At 38.3% G+C, this 21,290-nt stretch overlaps 1 protein-coding gene across 3 annotated transcripts in view; it reads left to right on the top strand.

Annotated features, from left to right (window-relative positions):
* The first annotated feature begins 7,440 nt into the window (after positions 1-7,440).
* The window catches only part of KATNBL1 (katanin regulatory subunit B1 like 1), a 64,589-nt gene continuing 50,739 nt past the window's right edge, over positions 7,441-21,290 (top strand). For all 3 annotated transcript variants that reach the window (XM_033109302.1, XM_033109303.1, XM_033109301.1), the window contains exon 1: positions 7,441-7,594. The gene's annotated coding sequence lies outside the window, so the exon portion shown is untranslated. The remainder of the gene's footprint in view (positions 7,595-21,290) is intronic.

The raw sequence follows: 21,290 nt of genomic DNA, 5'->3' as shown, positions 1-21,290 counted from the left end.
TATTTTACTATAATACGAGACTGGGTGTAATATAATATAATATATATATATATAATATAAATTATAAATAAGTACCGGGTCATATTAATTTTTCCTTCAAAAGACACATTAGAGCTGATTGTCCGGCTAGGTCTTATTTTTGGGGAAACAGGGTATTGCCTTCAGAAAAGGACCACCTTACACTATTTTATTCATGATGCAATTTATTCCATGTCAGTAATAGGGTCTTAACAAAAGACAAGTTCTCCTCCATTTCATCTGTTTGCATTTAGTGGAAAAAAAAATTTTTTTTTTGTAAGAGCCTACCTTGCTAGTTATTGCTGGGTTTCTGAATTATTTCTATGTGGATTACAAATTTTTTCAATTTCTGATTCATAGCTGTGCAGTGACACAAACTAGTATGGTGCTGGGAAATGTCGGTTAGTAATACCATTCTTCCTTAGCAATTAATTTTTTCTTTTCAGAAGGACGGTTGTGCAATTCACATTTTAACAAGTTCCCATTATAGCACTTCCCTCCAGCCCTTGTTTAGAAAGCTGGAAGGATTGCCATTCCCACAGATCCCATTAAAGGATTAGAGTGAACCATAGCATGAGTCATAATGATGTATTATGATGGCCTAACGTGTTTCTTCAAGCTTGGATCCCTGGATTCCTTCTGGTGATTAATTTCAGCTATCTTGGAAGTGGACTAAACTGTCTCTACATCACGTATCTGAATGGCCAATCCTGGTCCTTTGTGGCATTTTCTCCTATGTGCTAATTTTAAAAAGCCTCAATTGATTCAGATAGAAAGCACTGGTTTTTTTTTATAGCCTGAATTTTTTGGAAGGAGGGTTGCCTGATTGTTTGTGTCCTCCCAAAATTCATATGTTGAAGATCTAACTCCTAATGTGATGGTATTTGGAGATGGGGCCTTTGGGAGGTACTTAGGGTTCCTTGAGGTCATGAAGGTGGGGCTCTCATAATAGAATTACTGTCCTTATAAGAAGAGACGAGAGCTTGATCTCTCACTCAACCAGTGAGGACACAGTGAGAAGGTGGCTATCTACAAATTAGGAAGAGAGCTCTCACCAGGAACCAAATCAGCCGGAAACTTGATCTTGGACTTCCCAGTCTCCAGAACTGTCAGAAAATAAAATTCAGTTGTTTAAGCCACCCAGTTTGTGGTATTGTTATGGCAGCCCAAGCAAACTAATAGAAAGATGAAGTGGGTTTCAGAAGAATTGAAGAACAATAAGTACCTTTTGGTACTTGAAAGACAAAGCCATCCCTTAAAACATATACACAAATGTAGGGTTGTTTAATACATAGGAGCTTATTTTATAAATAGAAACATATTAAACATTCCACTGATTTGGGTTTTTTGTTGTTTTTTTCAGTTTATCTTGGATGTCTCCTATGGCTGTCACTCAGATCTACCTCATTCTTTTTAAAGGCTAGAATATACACAGCATGGATGTATAATAATTCATTTAACTAGTCCCCTATCGATGGGCATTTATGTTGTTCCCATCTGTCACTACTACAAAACGTGTTGCTGTGAACATCTCCGGGTACCTTGTCAGCGCAGTTCTGTATGAGAGTCATACAATTGGGATTGCTTACAGAGGTTATACAGTTACACAGAGGTTATACAGTGTTGATGGGTTCGAATAGGCTCTCCAGAATATGCTAATTTACTTTTTTTTAAATTTTTTATTGGGGAATATTGGGGAACAGTGTGTTTTTCCAGGGCCCATCAGCTCTAAGTCATTGTCCTTCATTCTAGTTGTGGAGGGTGCAGCTCAGCTCCAAGTCCAGTTGCTGATTTCAATCTTCAGTTGCATGGGATGCAGCCCACCATCCCAAGCGGGAATAGAAACAGCAACCTTGTTAAGAGCTTGCGCTCTAACCAACTGAGCCATCCAACTGCCCCCTAATTTCCATTTTTAAGGGTTAGCGGACTAAATTATTTCTTGTAGTAAATTGAATGATTTCTCCCAAAAATTCACATCCACCCAAAAACACGTGACCTTATTTGGAAATAGGGCCTTTGCAAATGTAATTAGTTAAGATGAGGTGGATTATGGTGGGTCCTAAATCTAATGACTAGTGTTCTTATATGAAGAGGAGAGGACACACATACACAGGAAGAAGTCCATGTGACAATGGAGGCAGACATTGGAGGAATGCAGCTACAAGCCAACAATTGCTAGAGCCACCAGAAGGTAGGAAGAGGCAAGGAAGGATTCTTCCCTAGAGCCTGCAGAGACAGCATGGCCCTACCAATATCTTGGTCTTCTGGCCTCCAGAAGTGAGAGAGACTACATTTCTGTTGTTTTGAGCCACCCAGTTGCAGGTACTTTGTTACAGCAGCCCTAGAAAAATAATACAAGTTTCTTTCTAAAAGAGTTTCCATGCATATGAATTAAGTTAGCTTAAGTGGGAAATAATAACAAGTAATAAAAGCTGCCAAATCAAATCCTAAACTTTCAAAAATTTGTGCAAAAAGTTTTAATTTCCTAATTGCTATGATTGGTTCCTTTAATGAAGTGATTTTTAAAAATTCGTTTTATTATAAAAGAAGGACATTTATTGTACAAAATGGAAAATACAGATAAGTAAAAAAAGATAACATCCTACCATGCAAAAAAAAAAAAACAAAAATAATTTCCATAGATGTATTTTTTAAATTTTTTATTGGGGAATATTGGGGAACTGTGTTTCTCTAGGGCCCATCAGCTCCAAATTGTCCTTCAATCTAGTTGTAGAGGGCGCAGCTCATTGGCCCATGTGGGAATCAAACCAGCTCCCGCTCTAACCAACTGAGCCATCCAGCCGCCCTCCATAGACATTTTAATTTCAACACTCCCAGACATTTTTTATTTATATTTAGACACTTAACAGGCTTTCATCCAGCCCCGGCCAAGGTCATGATGTAATTGCAGATGTAATTAGTTAGCCCCACCCAGCCTGCAGCTGGAGCCATATCCCATTCCCCAGGACCCTGACTAGTCTTGCTACTCCTTTTAGACAAGAATAATTCTTTAGAATATTTGTGATCTCTCCTTTACAAGATTCGGAGTTCAGGTAAGTTTGAACAGCACTACATATTTTTTGCTTTTAGACATTCACAGTGTTAGTATTTTAAAATCTGAGAAGTGCTACGGAAAGAAATATTTGTTTAATCCAGCAGTTACCAAACTTCTGTTGCTAAGAAAGCCTTTTGTTTTCCTTTATTCTCTTTTATCAATCTATCAACATCTTGCAGAACTGGTGTTCCGAAGGACACAGCTAATTTGGGGTAGGAACTTGAGCCACTGTAGGTTCAGATTCAATTTTGTTACTGCAAGTATGGTTTTGCCTCTGTGTTCAGCTCCAAAAAGTGGACCTAGGTGGTAATCAGTCTTCCTATTTCTCCCTTCTCTTGAGGCTGGGAGCCTGCTGTGCGCCTTCAAGTCCCCTTCCCAAGGATATCTTCCTGCTTTTAATAATTGTTGCCCTGCCCATTTCATTTCCTTCCTGCCTTCCCCCGCCCTGGAACTCCGCTTCACCATCCCTGTTTGTTTAAGCAGCCCCAGTAGTACTGAACGCCCTAGGCAACTCCATGTTTAGACTTACTTTGTGTATGGTCCTACTTTCCAGATACCTTGTACTGCTTACCAAGCCCTCAGTACCTCCAAGAGTCTGTCTCCCCAGCATTGCCCATCCCTCCAAGCCCTCACCACCACCCCCAACACACCGTAGCTGGTGCTGAATTTTCCAGCTGAGGATAGTTTTTTCCGAGGCAGCTGTCAACCATATTGTATACTCTGTCATGGAAAAATCGCTGAACAGACAAAGTTAGGGGTGGGGGGAGGTTTACAGAGAGACAATTACTGTGCTAGCTACTAGTGTAGTGTTTTATATAGGTTATCCTATTTCCCAACATCCCCGGAGAGGAGTAGTAGTACCCCCATTGTGCACTTAAGGTAAAAACGGGGCAGAAAGGGCCCAAAGGCAGTGATCTAGTCTTCTAATAGAGATGAAGCTCCAAAGCTAGTCTTCTTTCCACGTTAACGTGCTGCCCCATACATCTTCCACTTGGTGACAGTGTACCGTAATTGCTGGTAATCTACTTGGGGGAGAAAGGAAATGGTCTCTGAGGATTCAGGTTTGAAGATCTATAAATGTCAAATATTGTCACCTGCTTCCCAGCTGAGCTGTCAAGGGTACAGAGCTGCATCAGAAAAAAACTGTCTCAACATCTTACCAGCGGAATCCCCTACCAGTCAACATCTCCCCCCCAAAAAAAAAAACCCCCGAACAAAACACAAAGCTGCTGCTTTTGTTGAAAAAGACCATACACACACACACACACACACACACACACACGGAATGAAACTGCTGTCCATGAAATAGTATTTGTGATAATACTATTAAAACTAGATTTAAATAAAACTGGGTTACATGACAATATCTACACTGTGAGCCCATTTTATATGTATGTTTATACACATGTATACAAATGCATAGAAAGATCCACTTGTTAAGAGTAATCTCTGGTAGACTGGGGAGGGTTGGAAAGAGATTAATTACAAGGAGGTCTTTAGTATTTATATCTGTATTTATGTGTTTTTGTATTTATATACATGTACGTTTTTGTATTTACTCATACATGTTTCTGTATTGTGTTTTTGTTTGTTTTACAACCAGCATGTATTTTTTAATAGTTAAAAAGACCAATAAACTTTCACATTTAGGAAAAAAAACACTGCTGCTTCTGCCACCAAGGAGGCCATCAGTACTGTGGTGGGGTTTGAAAAAATCATGACTCTTGTAAATCAGCAGTGAGATGTGCTGATTTCCACTGCTATTGCCTTATCAGAAACGTTCCCTACTGCTCTTACTTCCTTCCCCAGTCTGCACAGGAAGGTGGGGAAGGGAGGAGCAGAAAAACTTCTCACTTTGACTGCCAAAATCAACTGCCTGGAATTTTCCATGGAATTTTCTGGAGTTCTGTTGGCTGAGCAGTGGATGTAGTGACTTATGTTATAGAATGGATGAACTATTGCTATCTTTTAGGTCTCTTCAAGCATGTCCTCTATCAGATCTGGCATCAGTCTGAGTTGATGAGAACAATATCCACCACAGTTAATGGTCTGGCTCCCTGAACCTCTGGCCTGCCCTATCTAACACTTTCATACCTGAAGTTCTCGCCATCAATCCTCCCTCCTTCCCACTAGCCATCTTGCATCCTGGTGAGAGGTTAATCCTTCTAACTCTGTCACTTCCCTCCTCAATGCCTATGCCATTTGCTTGTTTGTTTCAATTGCCATTTTTATCATGTACATTTATAAACCACCTTTCTGTGCACAAAGACTGGCACAGGGATAATAAAAATATGTATGGGCTGTACCTTTTTTTATCCATTAAAAAAAAAACTTGACTGAGCTCCAAAGGAAAATAAATTCAACTTTATTGACTGAAAAGTGTCAATAAAGAAAATTGGCCTGCATTTTCATCACTAAAATGGTATATATTTCAAAAGTAGCAATACAAAGGCATTTTTTTTTTTTACCTTAAATTAAGTTGACAGTTGGCAGCCACATGAGATCTACGGGCCAGGGCTGCTCCTCCCTGGGGTAAACCTCAGAACCTGAGCATGGAGATGAATCTGCCTGAGACACTATGCCCTAAGAAGGTCTAGAAATGAAACCATCAAGATTCTCCTCCAGCCTTCAGACCACCGGAGGCCTTGTTTTAGCTGAGATCCTTCTATGTTGATAGAGCAGATTTCCTGGGTCTTAGGACTCCGTTATTTGTCATACTTCATCATCCAGCTTCCCTCGAGAATAAGTACTATGTCTTACACTGTTTTCGCCTTCTTCTGGTGAAGGCCCAGAACAATGCCTTTGCATAGTGGGTCATCAAGAAATTCCTGTTGGTAATGATGGTGATAAAGAAATAGCGTGAGAGAAAGTGACTTCACCCGTGTGTTGAATTTTATTTTCTTTAAAACAGCATACCTACTTAGTGAAAGTCATCCTCGGAATATTCTAAGTTGCACACACCTAGAACCCAGGGCTCCTGCTTCCTTCACTCACCCTGCTGGACTCTCTCAACATTCCCACCTGTTAACAGGTGTGGCCCCACGCATAGGCATGTGCCTGCTTGTGCTTGGTATAATTTGAGAGGCTCTCAAAGGCATTGCTTATGCAAAACATATCCTAAAAATATTTCTCCCACAGACCCAAAGTAGTGCCCCAAATTTTCACCATTACTTAATGTTTTGCCTTAAGGAAGAATCCTGTTACTACAGAGGAAAAATCCATTGTTATTTTCACCTAATGACATCATAGCTCTGATTAATTTATCTGCCTAGGCCTCCCATTGCTCTGAACTCCCATCGCTTCTAGACCAGATCCTTTTATCACTGCACTCACCACAGTGTATTGGAACAGCTCTTTCCCTGTTTGCCCAAGCCGCTGTGAGCTCCTCAAGGCTATCTGTGGCACCTGGTACAATGTCAGCCTGGTACGTAGTGGGCCCTCAAAAATATTGCTGAACCGAACTTAACCAACCTGCTTCTTAGGCAAGCCCTGGAGAGTTCTGAAAGGAGTGCCTTAAAAAGTCAATCAAAGGATGTAGATTGTTGCAGTGAGGAAATGTTCCATCAAATTGCACTACTTAATTGGTGATAGGCCCACCAAAGATAAACTTGGTCTTGTCACAATTTGGTTAACCTTGACCAGTGACTAACCTTTGAAGATGGATAGACTCTGTCTCCACTAAGATGAAGAGCATTACCCTCAGTAATTAAAAGCATGTCACGGACAGGCCCAAACCTAACCTCATACTCGAGTGTTCCCCATCCCAAAGAAACAGCCTGCCTCGTGGGGACAGGGTCTGCATCATACATATTTCTTGTGTTCTTAAGAGTCTGACAGAGTCTGGCAAAAATTAGGAACAAAAAAAAATCTAACAATTATATAATGCTTACCACGTGCTAGGTACATTCCTCTAAGCATTTTACATGTATTAACTAATTTAATCCTCATAATGACGAAGCAGCTACTAATATTATCCCCATTTTACAGATGAGGGAACCAAAGCACACAGGAATTTATATGACTTGCCCAAGGTCACGTAGCTCCAAAATCCATGCTTTTAAATACTTTGTCTTAGTGCATTTAAATAGGAGTGAATACATCATTTCCTGCACCATATTTTTATAGCAGATTGTTTGAACCTCCTCGTACAACACTTAAGGTACCGTCTCCCCAGCTAGACTGTCACAAGCGCAGGGTTAATTCTTTTACCATCCTCAGTTCCTGGCTCAGTATTATCGCGCAGTAGCAAAACTATCGTGCGTGCCTGTGGCCACCAGGGGGCACTGTGGCCACACGTCCTCTTCCCACTCCCTCCTGCGCGACCCGAGTGGGGCGGTGCCAGCGTTGGGAGGAGCCTGCGAATCGCTCAAGGGGGATCAATCCCGGCGGGCCGCGCGCGCGGCCGCGTTTGAATGGCCCTGTGTGGGGCTTGGCCCGGGAGCCGAGGGACTCTCTAGGCTTCCGGGCGCAGTTCGTCAGCGCTAGGACTGAGCTGAGGCGCCGCGGTACCATGAGGCGCCGGTAAGTGACGGCCCGGCCTGTGCGAGCCCGGCGCCCGCCGCTGCCCTGTCGGGGGCAGGACTTTTCCTCGGGCCTGGCGGTGTCCTGGGCCCACCTTCAGGCCCGCGGCGGCCTCGGCTCGGCTCGGCCGGGCTCTCCGCTGGGCTGCCGGGGTCGAGGGGCGGAGCGGCGAGGTCGTCGTCTCCCGGGGGAAAGCCCCTGCCCGGTCGCGGCGAGGAGGGTGGGGGCTGCGGGCGCTGGAGGGCGTGAGCGGGCGCGAGGGGTCCGGGCCGGGAGAGGCGTGGACCGAACTTGCTGTCACTTATTTATCTTCGGGTGGAGCCGACATCTGCACCCCGGCGAGGGGGAAGGACGGAACGCGTGAGGCGATCTGTTTGAGGACAGGTTTTCCCGAGAGCCGCCTGGGCCCGGCCGTGGTATTTCCTTATTTTCTGACGGGTCCTTGGTTCCCTGACAGATAAGCTTTTGTTCAGCAGGACAAAAACTTGAGAACTGCATAAGAATTGCTGATTACAACTTTAAAAACCTCATTGTATTTTCTGAAAAGTTGTTCAGTAACAGTACTGCGCTCTTAAATTGGCTTAAATATGGAGATAAAGAGTTGATTTGTTTTCTTGGGGCTTGTAAAGCTCCGTGAAAACAGAGATGTCTATGTCAATTTCTTTGCAGATTAAAAAAAGAAAACCTAGCAAATTCTGTAATAATGACCAGTTTAGCACTAGCAACAATTCTGAGAAACTGATCCACATAGTAGCTTAAACTTGTGTAAATAGCTTATCCTGCTTTTTGTAAAACCAGCTTCACAGTTGAATTAGAACTTGAGGCTTTTACTTGGCTAATAACTAGCATTGTAATAATAACAATGGTTAAAAATTATTTTGTGCTTCTTATATGCTAAGCACTGTTTTGAGAGCTTTGCTTTGGTACAGATACTATAATATTATCCCCATTTGACAAGGAGGAAACTGAGGCACAGAGTGGTAACATACAAGGTTACACAGCTAATATAATTGGGACTCAAGCAGGTTGGCTCCACGCTTTTAACTATGTTACTCTATTGCCTTCTTTATATGTGGTTCTTTTTAGTTCACAAAGCGCTTTCATTTATTTTACTTCTCTCAACTGGGGATATAATATATGTGTAAGGTGTGTTTGTGTACACATATATTAACACACTATAAAATCCGGTTGTCTGCTCTTGTTGACCATACTTTAAGTTTTGTGTACTGAGCAAAAAATTCACTGGATATTTTAAGATAAATGGAGTTCATGAAGTTTGTGTTTGTGTTGTACTTTATACTTTTAATTCCTTTCTATCCATTCCTGGAAATGCAGAGGACAGTTCAAAACCTTTATATTCCTTAAAATATACCATTATGTGTTAATGTTTTCATTCTGAAAACTTATTGAGTGGTTACAGTGTACCTGGAATAGCTCCACGACAAGAAATAAGGTTCCAAAGCAAAATCATTTAATAAGAAAAGGTCAGTTTACACTGTTTACAGCTGCACACTTAAATTCATTCATCAGTTATCAAGCTTCTGATTGCCTCTATGCCCAACACATTGTTAGGCCCAATGGCTATGCCACAGAAATGTGCCTGAGCAACAAACCTGAGGGAGGTTAGTCTAGTTTGGGATATGAGATTAACAAATGAATAAACAACTATACACATATGAGACTCTTCATTAGTTCAGTGGGTGTATGTTGAGCGGAACTGAGCATATCAGTAAAGCTACTGCAAAGAACTGAGAATTGAAAGATGGATATAGGCCATTGAATAGAAGTATGAATGGGGAATTTCAGTGAGGAAACTGTATTCAAAGACTTGGAATTAAGAATGAAAATGATTTTTCTAGAGAACGCTAAGTCTGGTCTATTTGGAAAATTCCTATTGGGAAAAATAAGATGTGGGCTCAAATATATGGTGATGGAAGGAGAACTGACTCTGAGTGGTGAACACACAATGGGATTTATAGATGATGTAATACAGAATTGTACACCTGAAATCTATGTAATTTCACTAACAATTGTCACCTCAATAAATTAAAAAGAATGAGGAAAAAAAAAAGATGTGGGCAAGACTATAAGGAGTGTTGTATAAGATATATGTCAAAGAAGTTTAGGTTTGATTATATGTTTAGGAGCAGACAGAGACATGATTTTGGAAGTTTTAAAACTTTTAAATGGATGGTTCTCAACGGGGGTTCTCCATTTTGCCCCCAGGGGATATTTGGTAATGTCACATCTGGGGGTGGGAGATGCTACTGGCATCTAGTTGATAGAGGAGGCCAGGAGTGCTACAAATGAAACATCCCACAATAGAGCAGCTCCTCCCTAAGAAATAATTGCCCCAAATGTCAGCGGTCCTGAGATTGAGAAACACTGTTTTGAGTTGATTGTTTGTATGGGCAGCTCTGCTTCCATGTACTGTAGATAAGTATGAATGATGAATTTTAGGAGCATGAGGACAAGAAGTATTAAACTTGGGGAGAAGCTGGCTCAGAAACCTCAAGAAAGAGGCTGTTGTTGAGATGACTGTAAGGAGATAGGATGAGAGCGATGAGAATGGACAAATAGTGGTAAAATGAGATAATTATTTAAATGACATTTCTCTAAGTTTAAAAATAGTGCATGTTCACTGTGGGAAATTTAGGAAATGTAGAGAAAGTGTGAAAAAAACAAACCCAGTTATCAAACCCATCATACAAAGAACAACTGTTAACATTTCATGTAGTTGCTCCTTTCAAATCTTTTTTTATGCTAATAGTTATTTTCCTTTTTATAAAAGTAGGATTACGCATTTTTTCTCTCTGTAGTGGTTGGGTCTTTTTTTTGACTCAGCATATCCTGAGTAGTTCTCATTCTTTGAAAAAACATTCTTTTTAATGGTCAGTGTTTGTTTTTTGTATGTATTCTTTTGACATTGGGAATTTTGCTTTGTATTCAAAAGAGACATTTTGAAGGAAAAAATATTAGAATGATAACTGATTAACTATAGAAAACAGTGGAGTTAAAAGTCTACTGTATCTCAGGTTTTAAAACTGGGAAGCTAAAGAATGGTGGAGCTACTGAAACACATTTAGATTCTCAGAATACTTTTAATTTTAGGTATGTAAACTGCCATTCACAGAGACACATAATGAGCTTTTAATGAGGCTCTTTGATGCCTATCAGCTCGCATTCTTTTTAAAACTCCTATGTTTAATCTTACTTTGATTTTCTTCTTTTTTTTTAACTTTTTTTTTTGTACTAAGCGTATCTTTCAGTTTCTTCTTAGCAAGTCTTCCCTATTATTTTTCTTGGAAAGGTTTTTAAAAATATATTTTCTATTAGAATACTAAAAAAGGCTCAAGGTTGTTGGTGATGGATCTTTGAGAGATTGATTAAATGACTCGTTGGGGATTTTTAAATGTATCGATTGCTACAGTTTATAAGCAAGAGGTGAGTGTAAGTCTGTGGGGAGAAGATAATTTTTAAATTATCTTTAAAAATGCTTGTCTAGTAATGGGATACCTTATAACATCACACTGGTCAATATTACATTGCTATTTTATCAATCATTATGCTTGATGATCTATATCAGTAAAGTTGATGCTTCTGGAAAATGTATTTAGGAAAGTAAACTTTTTTTAAAAAAATCTTAAATCTTAAACCTAATACAAATGGTACTTTTACTGGGAACATACACTTTTCAAATTGCATAGGATGTAATTTGACATTGTTGGTCAAATGTTGTGTTTACTACTTTGGCTCATCTCCAAGTTTCTTCTCACTAATAGCTAGTATCTGTTAACTTTGGAGAAGTTTTATATTTCCTATCTTTGTTCTTGGGACACAGTGAAGGTAGAGAAGAGAGAAAGGGTCTTCTGAAAGTTTCCCCCAGTTTGCCTCCCCTATAACCAACCACCTTTCTCTCCTTCAGTTTTACACACTGCCTGAAATTCTTTTTGCCTTATGAACAAGTCATACCGGAACCTACCACCTGTGTATGAATCATGACCGCCCATTCTAGCATTTCTTCTTCTCACCAGTATAATCTTCTTTTTTTTTTTTTTAATTTTATTGGGGAATATTGGGGAACGGTGTGTTTCTACAGGGCCTGTCAGCTCCAAGTTGTCCTTCAATCTAATTGTGGAGGGCGCAGCTCAGCTCCAAGTCCAGACGCTGTTTTCAATCTTTAGTTGCAGGGGGCGCAGCCCACCTTCCAATGCGGGAATTGAACCATCAACCTTGTTGATGAGAGCTTGCGCTCTAAACAACTGAGCCATCAGCCGGCTGCCCTCCAGAGCTCAGCAGCAACTCGCTGTCTTCAACCTAGTGGAGGGCGCAGCTCACTGGCCCATGTGGGAATCGAACTGGCAAGCCTGTTGTTCAGAGCTCATACTCCAACCAAATGAGCCATTCCGCCGCCCTCACTGGTATAATCTTAAAACAGGTAGTTAGATGTTCTCTGGGAAGGGCACTAACACTGGAGGAAGTCAGTTCTAAGCCCTGTTCTGTTAGTCACTGAGTGTTCTTGGTGAAATCCTTTAATCTTATCTGTAAATTGAAATCATCTCCAAGGTCCTTTCCAACTGTAAGAGCCTATGAATCTGTGAAGTATTTACTTGTCAAGGGTAAAAGGCTCTAGGGAAACTATCAGTCTTTCACATCTTAGTTGAATTAATCATAGATTATTTCCTCCAAAGACATTTCATTTGTAAAAGCTACTCCCATATAATAGGATTCTAGAAGTTTTAGAATGAAATTTAAATGCTACTAGGCCTACACTCCAGGAGGGCAGAAATGTTTGTTTTGTTCACTGATGTTTCCCCTGTGCCTAGAATGGTAATTAGCCTGTCACATGTACTTAATATTTGTTGAATGAGTGAAGGAATGAAGTAATGGGTTGTTGTTGAGGGAAAGACAAGCTCCTTGGAGTACTACATAGATGCTCCAAGTACCTTGAAAGAACTCAGAATAAAAACCAATCTGATTACAACCCAGTCGTTCCTACAACATAAAAATACCTCCTAGTGATAATAAATTGTCCACTGTTCACTTGGTTGCCTTTCTATTAAGTAATTACTACCTTGATCACCCCTCAAAAAATCTTACTTTGGTGCCAGCTTGACTATTCAGTGTGCCTTTTACTCTTATTTGCAAAAACCTATGCCCTTCCCATTCCCTATACCACTTAATATCACCATTAACAGTATGTTTAGTGTTGTAACAAAAATAAATTTAAATTTTGATCTTTCATCTATAGAAGATTCATGTCACAGCAGTTGGAAACTAGTACTCTTGGCCTTCTGGTTCCAGTCACCCTAATTCTACTACTGCCATGTAAAATGACCTTCAAGAATAGTTTTTAATTGTATGAGTCCTATACAGAGCTTCTCAGTGAGTTTATTTTGACTGCAAAATCAAGTCCAGATTTTTGACTACATTCAGGGACTTCTCTGCATTTCAGCCAATCTATCTTTCTAGTCTGTTTCCTCTACAGTGACCTGGACACAGTAAGAATTTAATTAGTGAATAATAGGTATAGATAATAATGAAACAAAAAGCACAGTTATGTATTCTCACCTAGAAAGTATGTTTCCAGATAAGGAAAGGTTGGCAGACTATTTCTCAAGGAGACTGTATACAGTGGCATTCATAATTTGGGTGAATTATTAATTTACTGAAAAATACCATCAGGGACAGGATCCTTAAACTCCATTAAACAATTTTTCTCTCCTTGTTGGTAGACCTATTTGGAAACTAAGTAATAATCAGAGGGAAATTAAGTATGTGTATTTAGTGGCATCAGTTGACCTCTCAGTGAGGCTGACTACATCCTTCTGCGCCCACAACATTGCTTGGATGGTTTATCAGTCTGGATAGGTTTGGTTATTTTGCAATAACAACTCCGAAATTTCAGTGGCTTATAATAACAAAGGTTTATTTCTCCTCAATTCGTGGTACATGTCAGTTGTCTGGAGGCTCTGTTCTGTGTTGTCCTTGCTCAGGAATGTGGACAGATGGAACCTTAATCTCTGGACTGTTCTGGTTAGTGTGATCTTGGGAAGGTAATAGGAATGAATCACACAAAGAGGCTCTTAAAGACTTTTGCTTATATTTCATTGGCCAGAACAAGTCACATGACCATGCATAACTTCAAGATGATGGGTTAGTATAAACCTATCATGTATCTGAAAGCAGAACTGGAATATCATGGCAGAGTTTTAATGTTTACCAACGTTGGGCATTCTCCCACTGATATTTTTTAATATTTTGTTACTATTCTCTCCTGACTGACCATTATCTTTTACTGACCATATCTCTTTTGATATGGTCCTTCATTCATCAGTTATTTATTAAGCACACATAATATGCAAGGCACTATTCTAGATACAGTGAACATGGTTCCTGCTTTCATGGAGCTCCTAGTCTAGTGGGAGGACACAGACAATAAGCAGATAAGCAAACTAATTTCGCCTAATGATAAGTTCTATGGAGAAAATAACAACAACAAGGTACTGCTATAGAGATTGATTGGCGGTAAGGGTGGAGCTATTCTTGATTGGGTGGTCAGAGAAATCCTCTTGGGTGGGTGACATTTGATATGACAAACAGCAGCCCTGAGAGTATTGCATATGTGTGCACGTATATTTCCATTTCTGAATTGGAGGAGACAATTAGAAAGCATTAGAATATTTTTCCTCCCTGTGAATATTCCCAGAAAAATATCAGAATATTCTAACAGGGAGAGTAAAGGATATTCACCAGAACATGCTAAGATAATTGTCTGCTTGGCTTAAGAAACTTAAGTTTCCCAAAGATTCAGAACCATTTAAGAAGAGCTGTATGTGAATGGGACTATATCAAACTAAAAAGCTTCTGCACAGCAAAAGAAACTGTCAGCAAAATAAAGAGGCAACCTATCGAATGGAAGAAAATTTTTGCAAACAACGCCTCCAATAAGAGGCTAATATCCAAAATATATAAGGAACTCATACAACTCAACAAACAAGCAAACAATCTAATTAAAAAATGGGCAGAGGACCTGAATAGACATTTCTTCAAAGAGGACATACAGATGGCCAATAGACATATGAAAAAATGCTCAACATCACTAATCATTAGAGAAATGCAAATGAAAACCACAATGAAATATCACCTCACCCCAGTTAAAATGGCTATCATCAACAAGACAAATAGTAACAAGTGTTGGAGAGGCTGTGGAGAAAAAGGAACCCTCATACACTGTTGGTGGGAATGCAGACTGGTGCAGCCGCTATGGAAGGCAGTGTGGAGGTTCCTCAAAATACTAAGAATAGAATTACCATATAACCCAGCAATCCCTCTCCTGGGTATTTACCCCAAAATCTGAAAACATCTGTAAAGATATATGTGCTTCGATGTTCATTGCAGCTGTATTTATGGTGGCCAAGACATGGAAACAACCAAAGTGTCCTTCAATAGATGATTGGATAAAGAGGACGTGGTATATACACACAATGGAATACTATTCTGCCACAAGAAAAGATGAAATAGTGCCATTTGCAACAACATAGATGGATCTTGAGATCATTATGCTAAGGGAAATAAGTTGGAAAAAATTAAGAACCATATGATTCCACTGATATGTGGGATGTAAAATTGAAAGTAACAAAGGAACAAGACAAAGAAACCGAAACTCATAAACACAGACAATAGTTGTTACCAGAGGGTAAGGGGGAAGGGGGGTGGTAGATGAGGGTAAACAGGATCAAATATATGGTGATAGAAGAACTGACTCTGGGTGGTGAACACACAATGTGATATATATGATGAGGTATTACAGAATTGTACACTTGAAACCTATATAACTTTACTAACCATTGTCACCCCAATAAACTAAAAAAGAGTTGTATAATATACTATTAATACATTTTAATTTAATTGAAACATAATACTTGCATTTAGATACAAAATTCAGAAAGTCCAAGAGGGAAAAATCTTCCTCTCACCTCATCTCTCAGCCACACATGTCCTCTCTCTAGAAGTGACATTTGTCCCCTGTTTCTTGTGTATCCTTCCAGACATTTAGTGAATATATATGCAATCACTCACATATATTTTTACGTATGGGGTAGCATACTGTTCAGCACCTTGTCCACCTTTTTCCAGGCATAAAGTCACTGTAAAAGTTCAGTCTTTTGGTTCAAAACTACTGATAAAGTTGATTATAAACAACCACCTAGCTCTCAGAATTTGGTTAACTTTGTTTTTCTAGTTCCTTAATGTAGTACATTCAGTGGGCTTAGTTATTAAAACTGAGGAAGTGATGGTTGCAGTGGTGTTAATAATTCATGTGTAGCGTCAATTTTGTAAATTTTATTCCAGGGTGACTTAGTCATAAGAAGGTTGGAATTCAGTTTGGTCTAATTGATTGAAATGATGTATCATCATGTTGTACTCACTGAATCTCCCAAAATCTGTCTTTTCATGCTTGGCCTGCCTTCCTGAATTTAATATTATTTCTCAAACCAGCTTTCCATGGAAAACTGAATTAAGAGAGGGTGGTATGATGAGTCATCATTCAGCCGATAAAAATAACCTCAGGGTTTATTCCAGGTACTAAGGGTTTTGAGTTGTTCTGAACATGGAATCAGATTAAGGGGGTTTAGTTTTATGATTTGAATATTTAATGATTATCAGGCTCTGTTAACTTGGTAAATTCATTTCCTCGATCGGAATAAACCTAGTAAGTGTACAAGAGAATCCAGGTAACTTGATGGAGCACCCTTTCCTTGGATAATGTATGAATAAGCATTTGTTTCTGTGCTTCTCTTTTTTTCATGTTGTTCACCTCCCCCCAGTTTATGCCCCATCTGACACATTCTTTCAAAATGTTAATTTTCAGTTAGATTAGAATCTAGCAGGGATTAAAAGGTTCCAAACAAAACTAGTCAACAGAATGTATCATTACTGGTGTAATAGTGTCTCAAATAGTTTATAAAAAGCACAGTTAACATACCATTCACTTTGTCATTTTTTGAATACAAGTGTTTGCCTTCCTAACTCCCCTCCCTACCCCTTGCCCAAATCCACCTAAGAAAGAAGTGTCTCACTGAGGCAATCATGTAATCTTTTTTTGAATCTGGCTTGACATTAAAGTATGTTTTCTTTTTTCTTTTTTCCAGTTCTAGTGATAAGTTGTACCTGCTCAACACTGGGTCACATGATCTGTTCAGCCCAACATTTGTTTTGAACACTCTTGTAATAGTTATGAAAACAAATTATACACTTTGATTAAAATTTATTGAAACACTCATTGAGAATCACTGGGTGAGTCCCACTGTACTAAAAACTGTTAGCCTCTAAAATTATATTAAATATCTGTTTCATGGTTTAACTCATAAAGCAAATTTTTTTCCTAAGCTCTTTAGCTAAATCAGAATCATGAGGGATATAGCCATTCTTCATATGTTGTATTTTAATTGCTTGTTTTTGTTTCTCCCACCGTAAACGTGGTGATGGTGAGAATTTTACAACAGGAAAGGTTGGGAGGTTTAAGCGTATGAATAGAAACGAGGCAGGAAACTACTAATTGCTATGATGTAGCTGTATAATAACACCAAGAATTCTACCTTAAAGTGATTCAGGTCACAGAATTTTATAATTTTACAATTATTTTGTGTTCTTTTACATAACTTAAGAATTTGTGTGTTTCAAAGGCTTAAGAAACTTTATTTCCTATTAGTGTGTTATCCTCTTATGTTAAAAAGAAACTTAATCCTTTTCTTTGAAATGTCAATTTTTTTTACTGTACAAAGTTGTTACAGAAAAATAAGCTAAATAAATGATTCATCCTTAATGCTGTAGAAAAATAAATAGGAAAAAAGATTCAACTGTAATACCGTGGTAACTTTTTAGAAAGAACATTTATCCTTTCAGTCTTTTTCCCCCTCATGCTACATGTGCACATACAAAGAAACATATAACAAATTTAGGAACTGGTAATAGAATTTGCTGACATCACAAATCATGTTTTTTACACCAAAGGCAACTTGCTTCATTAAGTGATATATATGTATAACCTAATAATAGCTAACATTTACAGAGTGATTAACCATGTGCCAGATATCGTGGTAAGTAGATTATTTAATCTTCATAACACTAGTCTGAAAATAGGCGGTTAAGTAACTTGCCTAAGATCACATAACTAGTAAATGCTTAAAGCAGGACTCAAACCTAGGAAGTCGGACTCCAGGACTTGTGTTTCCCATTACGACATACTGCCTAGTCCTTACTATTTAATCATAATCATGAGAAAAGACAACTTCATGTTAAATCTTTCAGAAGCAAACGAAAATGTGTTATTTATTCTGTCATATTTTCAAAGGTAAAAAAATGATAATACAGAATCTTCTTTTATCAAGAGTGCTGGTAGTGGCCATTCTCACTGCTATTGGCAGGAGTCTGGATCTAGAGGGCAGCTGCCCATCTCTGCCACGTTTACCAAGCTTACCTTGTTACCCAATATAGTAAGTATAACAATTTAAGATGAAGGCAAGTGATTCAAAAACTTCCTATCAAATTCAGTGTAGGTTAGAAAGCTAAAGAGAAGTGAAGTAAAACTATAACCACTTAGGATTTTGCACTGATAATGCTTTGTATCATTAAGTTCTTGAGCCACTTTAAAGAAACCCAAAGTAGAAGTCATAGATGATGCAAATACATGATTTTTAGATTTTAAATAAAAATGTTTAAGGTAGATGTGTACATCTCTGTTTTAGAAAGTGAATCCTCATTTGAAATGATTTTGTGACCAGCTACCACCCCCAGTCACATTATATGAAAGGGCTTTTACCGTATTCTAGAGCTCTGTAATATTTTTTGACCTAGTAATGTGCTTATTCAAAGGAAATAATCAAATATGTACAAATATGCGGATGTTCATCAAAGTATTTTCTGTAATACAAAAAATAAGCAGCATCCAAGTGATAGACTATATTCATTTAAATCACTTTCAAAGAGACTTTTTACTATGTAGGAAATGTAATGTTAATGACAAAATATATAGCATATAAAACTAAACTGCATGAGAGAAAAAACACCAGAATATTATTGGTGGTTGAATTACGGTGATTTTTAATTTTAATTTAGTTTTAAGATAAGTAATACTTGCAGGAAATGCAAATTGGGTGTACACGGAGTATAAGGTAACAGGTTTCTCTGCTGCTCCCCAGCTTTGCAGTTCACCTCTGTGGAAGCCTTCAGTGTTTGTTGGGATATCCTAAAGTGAGAGACTTTTTATCCATATTTATTTCTGATTGTTTTCTTTTATACAGCACACTTCCTTCTGCCCCCAAATCCAGGGGTATGGAGTGAGAGACGGAGTGACAGGACATAGTCTTCCTGCACACAACCATTTTTGTCTCCGTCTCTTTCCCCCACCTGACTTTCACATTGCTCTTACAGACACAAAGGTGACTGCATCTGTGGCCATTAAAGGGAAACTAGTACCTCTATCCCCAGAGCAAGGACAGGCCATTTTAACTAGATCATTGCAGATCATTGCTACACGTAGAGCCCATAAATAAGCTATGCTCATTCAAGTAGTCTAGTAGCTTACCTATTTCATTTAACTTTTAATCACATAGGAAAGCAGAGCGGATGGTGTGATGAACATCCCAACTATCCAGCTTCAATAGTTACCAACATTTCTTGTTTCACTGATTTTTCCCTGCTCTGTGCAAACCCTAAACATCATCTCTTTTCATCTGTATGATGTACCCTGTTTCCCTGGAAATAAGACCTAGCCGGACAATCAGCTCTAATGCATCTTTTGGAGCAAAAATGAATATAAGACCCGGTATTATATTGTATTATATTATACTATATTATATTATATTACATTACATAAGACCCGGTCTTATTTTACTATAAGACCGTATTGTATTCATTTTTGCTCCAAAAGACATATTAGAGCTGATTGTCCGGCTAGGTCTTATTTTCGGAGAAACATGGTTATGTATCTCTAAAAGAGTTTTTTTTTTAAAGACATTACCACAATACCATTCAATTATAAGTAATTAACAATGACTAATAATTCTTTACTCGCATACACTGCTGATGGGAATGCAAAACGATATAACAAGTTTGTCAGTTTTCTTAAAAAGTTAAACATCTGCCATATGGCCCAGCCATTCCATTGTAAGTAATCACCCAAGAGAAATGAAATCTGTTCATTCTAAGACTTGTACATGACTATTCATAACAGCTTTATTGGTTATAGCCCAAACTGGAAACAACCCAAATGTCCATCAGCAGGTGAATGGATAAACAAATTGTGATCTATCCACACAATAGGATACTGTTCTACAATAAAAAGGAGTAGACTGTTGATACATGTTACAGCATGTTGAGTGAAAGAAACTGTTGCCCCTCCCCCTAAAAGGAGAGTGTATACTACACGATACCATTTATATAAAATTCTAGAAAATGCAAATTAATCTCTAGTGACAGAAAGCAGATCAAATGGTTGGGGAGAGATTACAAAGGGGCACCGGAAATTTTTGGACGCAATGGATGGGTTCATTATTTTGATTATGATAATTGTTTATTGGGTGTATATATATGGCTGTATACATAAGTATACTTTGTGTACAGTTTATTATGTGTTAGTTTTACTTTAGAGTTGTAAACATATCACTCCATAATCACATAGCCAGCCAATATTCAAATTTTCCTGAGTCTTATACAACAGTTGTTTTTTAAACTAGTAGCTAAGCAGTATCCACACATTGTATTAAGTTGATACAGTCTCTTTTAATATATAGGTTCCTCCTCTTATTATTATTATTATTTTCTTGCAAGTATTTGTTGAGGAAACAGTTTTGTGTCCCAGAGAATTTCTATTTTTCTGGATCTTTCTAATTACATCCCCAATGGTAGTACTTATTAGGTTCCCGTCTGTGTTCTGTATTTTCTTTAAACTGGTAGTTGGTAACAGGCAGTTGAGGCTTGATTATGTTCAGGTTAGATTTTTTTTGGCAAAAATACTTAGTAGTAGTAATGTTATGTAGTATTTTATGTTATGTCACATTAGGAGACATATCATGTCTGGTTTCTCCTTTTTTTGTGATGCTAAAGTTGCGTAGTGAGTGGTTTGGATGTTGTCAATCTGATCTAATCCTTTATGAAGTTCCCCATCTGCTCGGTATCTGTTTTTGCTTTTTATTAATGCTTAAATTGAACCATCATTTCTGAAGAACTAAAAATATAGAAATAAGGAAAGCTCTAGATTCTAATTTTTGAGTACATAAGAGTTTTATTAATACTATGTTTGCTTAAATAGAGAGCTTGCCTTCATTTCATTTGTACAATTTCTGGTTTGTCTTCAGGACTCAGATGTAGTGTGACCTGAGATACATTCCTGGATGCTTTGCAGCCTCTCAGATGCACTGCTGCTTTTTTAGCAACCTGTACTATCGATTTCTCTTTTAGAGCACTTAATTGTTTATATTTCTTGTCATTTTTCCCCCATTAGGCCATGAGCTTCTTGAGAAATAAGACATGTACTACTACTACTTTTTTTTTCATTTGTTTGTTTTTTATTTAATTTATTGGGGTAACATTGGTTAATAATATTGTATAAAATTCAGGTGTACAACTTTATAATGCGACATCTGTATACTCTGTTGTATGCTCACCACCTAAAGCCTAGTCTTTCGTTACC

This window comes from Rhinolophus ferrumequinum, chromosome 6 (genome assembly GCF_004115265.2).
Source record: "Rhinolophus ferrumequinum isolate MPI-CBG mRhiFer1 chromosome 6, mRhiFer1_v1.p, whole genome shotgun sequence".
NCBI classification, from domain to species: Eukaryota; Metazoa; Chordata; class Mammalia; order Chiroptera; family Rhinolophidae; genus Rhinolophus; species Rhinolophus ferrumequinum.
This window is presented reverse-complemented; position numbering and strand designations above follow the sequence as displayed.